Genomic DNA, 9,474 nt, shown 5'->3' on the forward strand with positions numbered 1-9,474 from the left:
ATTCATTGTTTTTCATCTGCCATCGGCTGAGTCTGATAACCAAAGCTGCTAGAAGAGAGTAAAAACTGCGACTCAAAAGATTCTGAGTAAAGTTCCGAGGTCATGATGAGGGTTCTAGACCTATTTGGGCCTCTCAGAGTGGTCAGCGGCAAGGGAGAGTTTGGGATGGTGGAGTGTAAGCCAGGAGAGCCGATCTTGCCTTCAGGCTGAACCCTGCAGAGTGTCTGTTCGCAGTGGTCAACCAAAGGGGTATCATGAAGTTGGTGTTAGTTCCGGCAGATGTTTTTCTATGAGGAGCTCCTACCTGGAGGTGGGGCTCAGGGGTTGGATAATCCAGATAATAGGGAATTCCTGAGGGCTTTCTGGGAGGGATCAAGAACCCAGAGTCAGCGCATCGCTTTGGTGACTGAGGTGGAGAGTGTAAGGTGCCTCAGGCTGGGGGTGGGAGCACAGAGCAGGACCCTGCAGGGTGTCAGGCTAAGCAGGAGAGACAGAAACCACATCTTGTGGTCTGGGCCAGCTCGACTGTCACTCAGTGAGAATCACACAAGATTCAGGGTCTCTTCCACATGAAAGTGGCAATCCCAAAGGTCCATGGGAGCCAGCCAAGTGCCCTGGGATTCAGGCAAGGGATCAGATGACAGGGAATGGCTGAGATAGTGCGGGCAACTCCCACCAATTACTCCCAGGGCATCCCGATTTGAATTTTTAAAATACATTCTGTCAGACAAACACAGCTCCTCTGGGGGCCAGCACTGCCTGAGGAAGGCAGGTTGCAGTATCCTCCAACCCCCAAGCACACCACACACACCCCCAGCCCGTCCCCGATCCCAGGTGGGCCAAGGTGACAGGAGGCCTCGCAGGAGAGAGCCACAGCCCTCACTGGGGTCCTTCTGTGCTCACCATCTTTGGGTCTGATCCAAATGGCCAGCCTAAGGCTGGCTTTAGTGACAGGGACATTCCTGCTTAAAGTTATCCAGGGAACCAACAACTCCTTCGCTTGAGGCCTGACCTGGGCCCAAGGACACCCAGCTCCCCTTAGATGAGGAGGGTGAGGACAGCTGCAAGTCCCCATGGCTCTATGAGCAGTCTTACGTGGTAAGTCAGGAGGCCAGCCTGTGATGCTCCGATCTCACCTGGACTTCTGGTTTCAAGTTTCTTTGGGGGAATCACCTCTGGAATCGAAGTGACAGGGAGATAAGATGAGGTTGAGGTTTGATCAAGTCATCTGACCCTCCTCAGACTGGCAGAACTCCCTTCAAAAAGCTTTATTAAAACTCCCTCTTTCCTGCCTTTCTTCATTCATTGAAAGACAGCACATGGACATGTATCCTCACCCACTCCTCCTCTATGTGTGCAGCTGGGGAAGCCAGGACTCCTCCACCAGTATCCTCCACTTGCACTGTACAGAGACCCCTGACGGTGGGCCCTCTCCCCTAATCTTACTTCCTGCATGGCTATTACACTATCCTCCCTCAGGATCAGAAGCAAACTCTTCAGTGACAACATAGCCGGTACACCAGCATACTGGGTCTGCATTCACCTATTTAGTTAGGAAACAACTTACACTGCCCTTACCATGTGCCAGGCTCTGGTCTAAGTACCAAACATTAACCTATTTAATCCTCACAATAACTCTATGAGGTAGATACTATTATTATCCCCAATTTACAAATGAGGAAACTGAGGCACAAAGAGGTAAAGTGATTTGTCCAAATTTCCCCAGAAACTAAATCTTACATGCTGTTTGTCCTCATTAAGTATTGACCAAATTGAAATCTTACATTTATGTACATGTGCGTGTGTGTGTATATGTGTAAGATGAGAGAGAGTGCTCAGATATGGTGTGCACATAACTGCTCCTTCATTATTCTAAACAGAACTTAGGTTGTGCACAGATCTTCTCGTTGACAAGCAACGCTCAAGTGCATGCCCATATCTCTTCTTGAGGTCTTGCTCTTTTAAGAAGGGTCTCTATGTCTTGAGTAAGGGTTTGCTTAATGTAGGAGACCAACCAGGTGACATTTTGAGGGTTCTCTAAAAAGATATTTATTAAAATTACATGTTGTACCAAGCATATGCGAAATAAATACTTTTTCTACATTCCTTTATTTAAACCCTCAACAAACCAGCGATATAAATTTTTTTTTATTGTTCCATTTTAGAGTTGAGGAAACTGAGATTTATGGAGATCAAGTGACTTGCCCAGGGTCCTATAAACATGGTCTTTCTGACTGCAGACCCCAGGTTCTTAGCCCTTCATGTTAGATGGTGTGGTGGTAAAGGATTGTGCTTTATTGAAATTGAGAATAGGGGGTTATTACCCCTATGGCATATTTGTTAAATGTACCTATCAAATTGGCCAAGATAAAGAAAATAATTCTCAGCTATTGGGGTGAGTTTGGGAAAATAGTTACTCAAATACCTCTTGGTAGTAAGTAAACTGGTACACACTTTCTGGAGTACAATTCAACTCAAAAGTTCTTAAAAAGTAACTGTGCTTTAATTCTGTCATCTCATTTCTAGGCATTTTGCCTAAGAATATAATTGGACAATTATACAGACATATGTGCAAAGCTGTTTATTATAGAAGTTATTATAATAGCAAAAATCTGGGAAAATCAACCAACAATAAGAAATTGCTTAAACAATGTAAGGCATGACACAATACTTATGAACCCATGGAAAGTGCTGCCATAAACCAATATACTGACAAAGAATGACACACATGATTTTCTTAGGTTGAAATATGCAGGTATGGCCCCCAAATAATTTTTTCGTGAAAAAAATTCAGAAGCAATCCACCCAAAATGTTAGTAACAGTTATTTCTGATTAGTGAAATTTTTAAATAAATGTTTCTCTCTTGATTAGCTCTATTTTCACCTATAAAATAATAATTGTGCAATTTTCTAAAAAAGCAAAATACATTTTTAAAGGGAGTCCTAGAGTATAGAAAGAGGGGGTCACTGGTGTGATCTTGAGGGGTAAGCAGCAAGCCTTGTGTCTTGAGTCTCACCAGGAAATCCCACCACCCATGACAACTAATTGCCACCAAGACCAGTCATGACCTGGAAGTCAACATGGTTTGAGAAAGATAAAAAAATCAACCCAGGAACCATAAAAATCCTTGATATTCAACTAATTATAAAAGCAAATTTGGCAGGAATTTGTCATTCCCCTAAATTCCCCTAAATTGATTCTAAAGCAATAACTGCCCCTCCTGCAGAGTGATATGAGCCAGGGTGTCCCAGCTGAGAGGGAAGGGGATGGACCATAAACAATGTCACCTGCATGAGCTCAGGTCCGAGAAGCAGCACCCACCATGGGCAGGCCAGTGGGAGCCACCCCCTGCCTTCACCAGTCAGCCTGGGTTCTTAGGTGACTCCAACCTCCGTGAGCTGCCCACAGCCCCATGGGAGCCCCAGAGAGTATTCGCCACCTGGGATGCTTGGGGGCTAGATTCCAGGTACACCAAGATCTTCGGGAGCTTTCAGGGAAAGGGCTCATTTCATCTCTTGCTGATGGATATGTGAATTATGACGGCTTTTTTGTAAAGCTACCTGGAAACATCTATCAAAATTAACTGCATTAACGTATCCCCTAGCCCAGCTGTTTTACTCCTGGAATCCATCCCACAGAAATAACAGCACCAGTTCAGGAAAATTCATCTCAGGGGGTCAGGTACAGTGCATTATAGTCATATTCCTAAATTCCAGATGTTGCTGGCCATAGGATATAGAATAAAGTGACAATAAAAAATTACAAAATGTGTGGCTTCCCTGGTGGCGCAGTGGTTGAGAGTCCACCTGCTGATGCAGGGAACATGGGTTCGTGCCCGGGTCCGGGAGGATCCCACATGCCGCGGAGCGGCTGGGCCCGTGAGCCATGGCCGCTGAGCCTGAGCGTCCGGAGCCTGTGCTCCGCAATGGGAGAGGCCACAACAGTGAGAGGCCCATGTACCGCAAAAAATAAATAAATAAATAAATAAATTACAAAATGTGTGTGAAAGGAAATAATTTCAAGCTGGAATTCAGGAAGGCAGGAGGTAGACCCATCCAGGACAGGAAGCACCGTGGAATATGGGCTCAAGGAGCATGACCCAATCTCAGTCTAGGGGTAGGAGGGATGGTGTTTGAAAATGTACCCCAGATCTGTTTTAATCAGGTATGGTGACACATGCAGACAAATGGCTGTCATGGAGACAGAAGCTTTTATATTCATAGTTCCCTAGAAACAAGAGATACAGCATCCAGGCTGGGCCACTCAGGGAAGCACCAGGGCCAGTCACGAGGCAGAGAGAGTGAAGAGAAGATGTGGGCAAGAGCTTTCATTGTGGTTTCCATGGGAAGGAACTGGTAAATCAGGTAAACATCCAAAGATTGGCTGGTTTGAATGCTTTGGGCGGGCTGTGGAACATAGAGGCTGTCCCTAGTTGCCTAGTCCTTGGCTGGTATGTGATTAGGGCAAGAGGATAGTGGCCAGAGCATAAAAGCCTGATGGAGGGGGTGGTGGGGTGTGGGTTCTGGATTGATTGGTTTGCGTATGAAAGGTGAACTTCTAGGCAGGTGCCTTAGTGTCTCTAGGGATTAGTTAATCCTGGGAAGGCAGTCTCTACAGAGTCCTCAAGCTCCCAAATGTCAAAATATCAGAATAAAAAGACACTCTTAACACAGTTGGCCAGGCCCTAGCCATCAATAGTTCAGATTCTCCCACCTACATCCAGAGAACTAGGTAAACCAACCAATCAGGCTGCAGGGTCAGAATCATTGCCAGGTCCCCATCCTACAGGGTCCAACACTCAAGGGGAGAGGAAACCAGAATTGATGGCTGGCTGGCTTCTGAAGTATCAGATTATGCCTGGGAAACTCAGAGGCCCACAGAGGAGACTCAGACTGTGTCAGGAACCTTATCCTCTAGATTTGGGAATCTGACCAAATTTCAAGGCCTTTCATACCAGACAGAGTCTCTGCATGGGACGTGCTGCCATTTTTCCTCAGGTCTGTATTTCTCTCTGGGTAATGTTCTGCAGCTAGAAACTGAAGCCTGATGAGTAACTGAGGCCCCCAGGGGGAAAAGGAAGACAGTGAGAGAGAGAGAGAGAGAGAGATTCTTTCCTCCTCTTGTGCTGAGATAAAATTCCAAGTGCTTGGGTGGCCTCAGAGACTCAGGGGTAGGTCAGGAAATGAAGCATGCTCTGAATGGGCAGTCTGACTTCTAACGCCCTGTGCACATATGAAAAAGGAGTGGTTCATTGCTTCCACCCAGAACCACGCGCCTGCACTTCTCTCCCTCACAATCTAGGTGAACCTGCCTTTCTGGTGGGTAACACCTCCTCCCTCACTTCAATCATTTCCTTAACAGTGGCAGTGAATATTGCTTTTCCTTTAAAAGAAAAATCAGATTGAATTATATCCACTAGTCCGAGAATTTCATAGAAGGAGTTTGTCTTCCCTGGCAAAAGCTGGATCCTACTTGAAAAGCTCTTGTAATACTTGCATAGTCACCGCTATTGATCTGCCTCTGCTACAATGATAGGCAGTTGTGATGGTCAGAAAAAGAATGGGAATGGCCCCTTTGGGCCACTAATATTCTTATTTAGTAAACACAAAAATCTCTTAACTGTGAGGGCTGCACTCTATGTTCCCTCAGGTGGAAGGTGTCTCCATCTGCCACCTAACAGACCACCAGATTGTCTCCCTCAGAACAGAGAGTTGCTGGGGACAGTCCCTGGGCACAGTCTGAGGCAACACTAGGAGCCCCTTGGCCATGGAAAATCTCTTGATCTTCCTGGGTTTTGCCCAAAAAGGCTGGGAGTTTCCAGGTCAGACTGCCCTCCCTGCTGTCACCTAAGGAGGTGCCTTATGATTCCAGGTGGTTTTTGGCAGCCTGCCTTAACATGTCTGTGCTGAGATTCCACTGTTTTCTTGCCCCTTCCTGCCATCTCTCTCTCCAGAACACTCTGTGCCCATTACTTGCTCATCAGAAGAGTTACCTTTCTCCATATGTCACTTATGCATACCCCGTGCCTTAAATGGCACAGATATGTAGGCCTTGCCTCTTATTATCTAATGCAATGTGCTGATACCCATCAATCAGCCTCTATTCTCCTCACATGGGACAATGAGAGAGAAAACACAGTCTCGGATGATTAATAATAATACGGTATATCCACCCCGGGAGGCAGAGCCCAGCTCTGGGGTCCTCCCCACCCTACTGGATTCTTAGAGCCAGCTTTAAAAAGAGTCTCATAGGGCTACATTTCTCAGACTTTAAAGAACATACACATCCCCTGGGGTTCTTGTTAAAATGCAGATTCTGATGCAATAGTTCTGGGTTCCAAAATGGTGCATGTCTAACAAGCTCCCTGGTGATGTCAACGCTGCTGGTTCATGCAACACACTTCGAGTAGCGAGGTCATAGGGAACATACAGCTCTGCGCTTCCAGTGCATGGATCCACAGGTGGGCTCACTAAGGCAAACAGCGTAAAGGGAGAAACTTTAAAAGTGCTCTCTTTGCTTCTGAATTGGACCGCCTTCAAGATCTCTAAGTTTCCACATGGCTTCAAGGTGCTATCATTTTGATAATATATATAAACACATCCTCTGAAAAAAAAAATTCTTGTACCCATGCCAGATTCAAAATGCATTTAATAGGGAGAAATAAAAACATTGGAAGGACGGGGCATTCACTTTGGGCCCCCCGGGGAAATCTCCCTAGACTCAAGGTTGCAGGTAAAATTGATTTGTGGATGTGGAAATTGAACTCTGAAAGGGCTCCAGAAATAAGGGCAGGTGCCTGACATCACCTAACAGCTCAGAGAAGCCCACTTCGGGGCTGACACAGGCCCTGCCTTGTGCTGCTTATGGCTGGCTGCTCTCAACTTAATGGCAGGGAGAGCTAATGGTGAGGGGGTCACCTGTAGTTTTGCAGACAGCCATTTTGGTGGGCAAACAATGTAATTTGACCCCCCCCCCAAAATGTTTGGAGTTGGGTTTTAGTTTTGTTTTTCTTCTCTTTTTTCCTCCAGTTTTGCCTCAAGAAGAAACCCCTGGGAGGTGATATTTGTTTCCTGTCCTGTGGCTTCTGTAGGTCGTGGACATCCCACTCTTCTTTGACAAGACTAAATATTTAGGTCACACATGATAAGATCCCCCGGGAGAGTTCACTGAGGGGTCCACCTCCTTACAGAATGAAGTTGCTTCTTTCTGACTATCCAGAAGCCAACCTCTCCATTTTCAGAATCCAGCCTCACCTTTAAACGGTCTGCCCCCTTCCCAAACACTTCTCAGGTCACGAGATCGATTCTCAAAGGGCTGCACGTCTCGGACACCTCAGAACCAGGCCCGAGGTCCCTGAATAGACGGAGAATACTTAAATCCCAGCAGTGCTAGGTCCGTACTGAGATTCTTCCCCTTTGACAGGCACCTAAGCTGTTTGTTGAGTTCACTTTAATCCGGTTTAGCTCTCCCTGCAACTGATTCTAAGCTATCTGGTGCCATCTCCTGGAAAACTGCAAACATGGAGAAAGGGCAGATTTCCCACACGAATCCCAGTGAAGAAGATAATATTTCAGGTCATTTGATGATTGTTGCTGTAATATTATAGTGCCTGTATTTCTATCTCTAGGAATGAGCTTTATGTGCTAGATTTTTTTGTGGTGCTAGATTTTTTAAAATTGAAGTATAGTTGATTTACAATGTCATGTTAGTTTCATGTATAAAGCACAGTGATTCAGTTATACATATATATTTTTTCTCCTATAGGTTATTAAAAATATTAAAAATATTGCGTATAGTTCCCTGTGCTATACAGTAGGTCCTTGTTTGTTATCTATTTTATACATAGTAGTATTATGTGTTAATCCCAACCTCCTAATTTGTAATATCCTTGAGGCTGGTCAAGTACACAAGTCTTTTTAGAAAAAACATGGTTTACTTGTATAAAACTGATGAGTTCTGAGAGATAGTGAATGCCCTTAGAGTGAGTTTTGTAGGTATGAAACAACTGGTGAGAAATTGAATTCGTTCCTCTTGTTATAATATTGAAATTAAGTCTGCTTAATGTAACAAGTCATACCCATTATTATTTTATTTTATTGTTTTTGTGGTACGCGGGCCTCTCACTGCTCTGGCCTCTCCCGTTGCGGAGCACAGGCTCCAGACGCGCAGGCTCAGCGGCCATGGCTCACAGGCCCAGCCGCTCCGCGGCATGTGGGATCTTCCCGGACTGGGGCACGAACCCGCGTCCCCTGCATCGGCAGGTGGACTCTCAACCGCTGCGCCACCAGGGAAGCCCCCATACCCATTATTTTATACATGTGTATCCATCAATAAACATTTGTGATACTTGAACAAAGATTCCTCCTAGCATGGAAAAGGTTAGCAGTGCCTTGTAAGGTTTGCATAGTGTGGCGGGAAGCACACAAGATGGGGGACAGCTGAACTCAGCCGACCTGCGCGGGTGTCCCAGGGCGGCTGCCAAAGCTCAGTGTCCTCCGTTGTGCAAGGGCAGTGACCAACTGCCTTGGAGGGTTGTTACCTGGATTAAACGTGTTAATGAGTATAGAGCTCCTGGCTGGAATGGACCCCAAAGATGGGATAAAATCAATTATATGACTCTGTCATTCATGATTTTATTAAATTCTGTCTAAAATCTGGTTACCATGAGGCTTGTACCACCTCAAAAACGACTAAGTTCTTTAACTACACATGTGGTTCACTTTCTTTTTTCTGTCCTGTAATTGTATCTTTACAGTATAAAGGATTTTCTCTCCACCGATATTCTAACCCCAATCTAACCCCAATCTATGACTGTAGTAAAGACAGATAATGGTTCAATTGTCTCTAGAATGATCTATCCTATTTTGCATTTGCCCAGAGGCTGGGAAGTAAAAAGCACCACCTGGACATTTTCCATTCTTAACTGATACCCTAGGGATGTAAATTTCCTACTGGCCACTTGGAGGTCAAACCGTGTAGAAAGAACTTTTATTGCCTGGAGCCATCCACTCAGATACTCAGGGAGCTGTCAGTTTACAGGAGTTTGAGCTCTCAGATGAAGTATGATAAGAGTGGCAAGGTCATGAGACGCCCAAAGGTGCTGGTTCCAGCTTCTGTCACTACCTGACTGTATGACTTGGCCTCTGAGCCTACCCAGTGTTCCTTAATCTATACCATGTAGGCAGCTATGAGTCTGCTTGTGCCTGCACCCACCCTGTCCCCACTCCAAGAGTTACTAGAGTGACTATATAAGCCAGAAACAGTAAACCAAAGCTCAAAGATGCATGGCAAGTTTATATATCCCTTTCAAAAACATAACTAATTTTCACAGCCACCTTTGCATTTAGGAGTGAGTATGAAACACAAAGCTGGCCAATGAGAAGCAAGAGGAAGTCCATGGGTGAGCCATCTGGGAAAGCTCCATTAAAGGAGAGCTCAACCAACTGGCATGTTCCTTCCACCCCTTGCCCATT

Source organism: Kogia breviceps, chromosome 2, assembly GCF_026419965.1.
Source record: "Kogia breviceps isolate mKogBre1 chromosome 2, mKogBre1 haplotype 1, whole genome shotgun sequence".
Lineage (NCBI taxonomy): Eukaryota > Metazoa > Chordata > Mammalia > Artiodactyla > Physeteridae > Kogia > Kogia breviceps.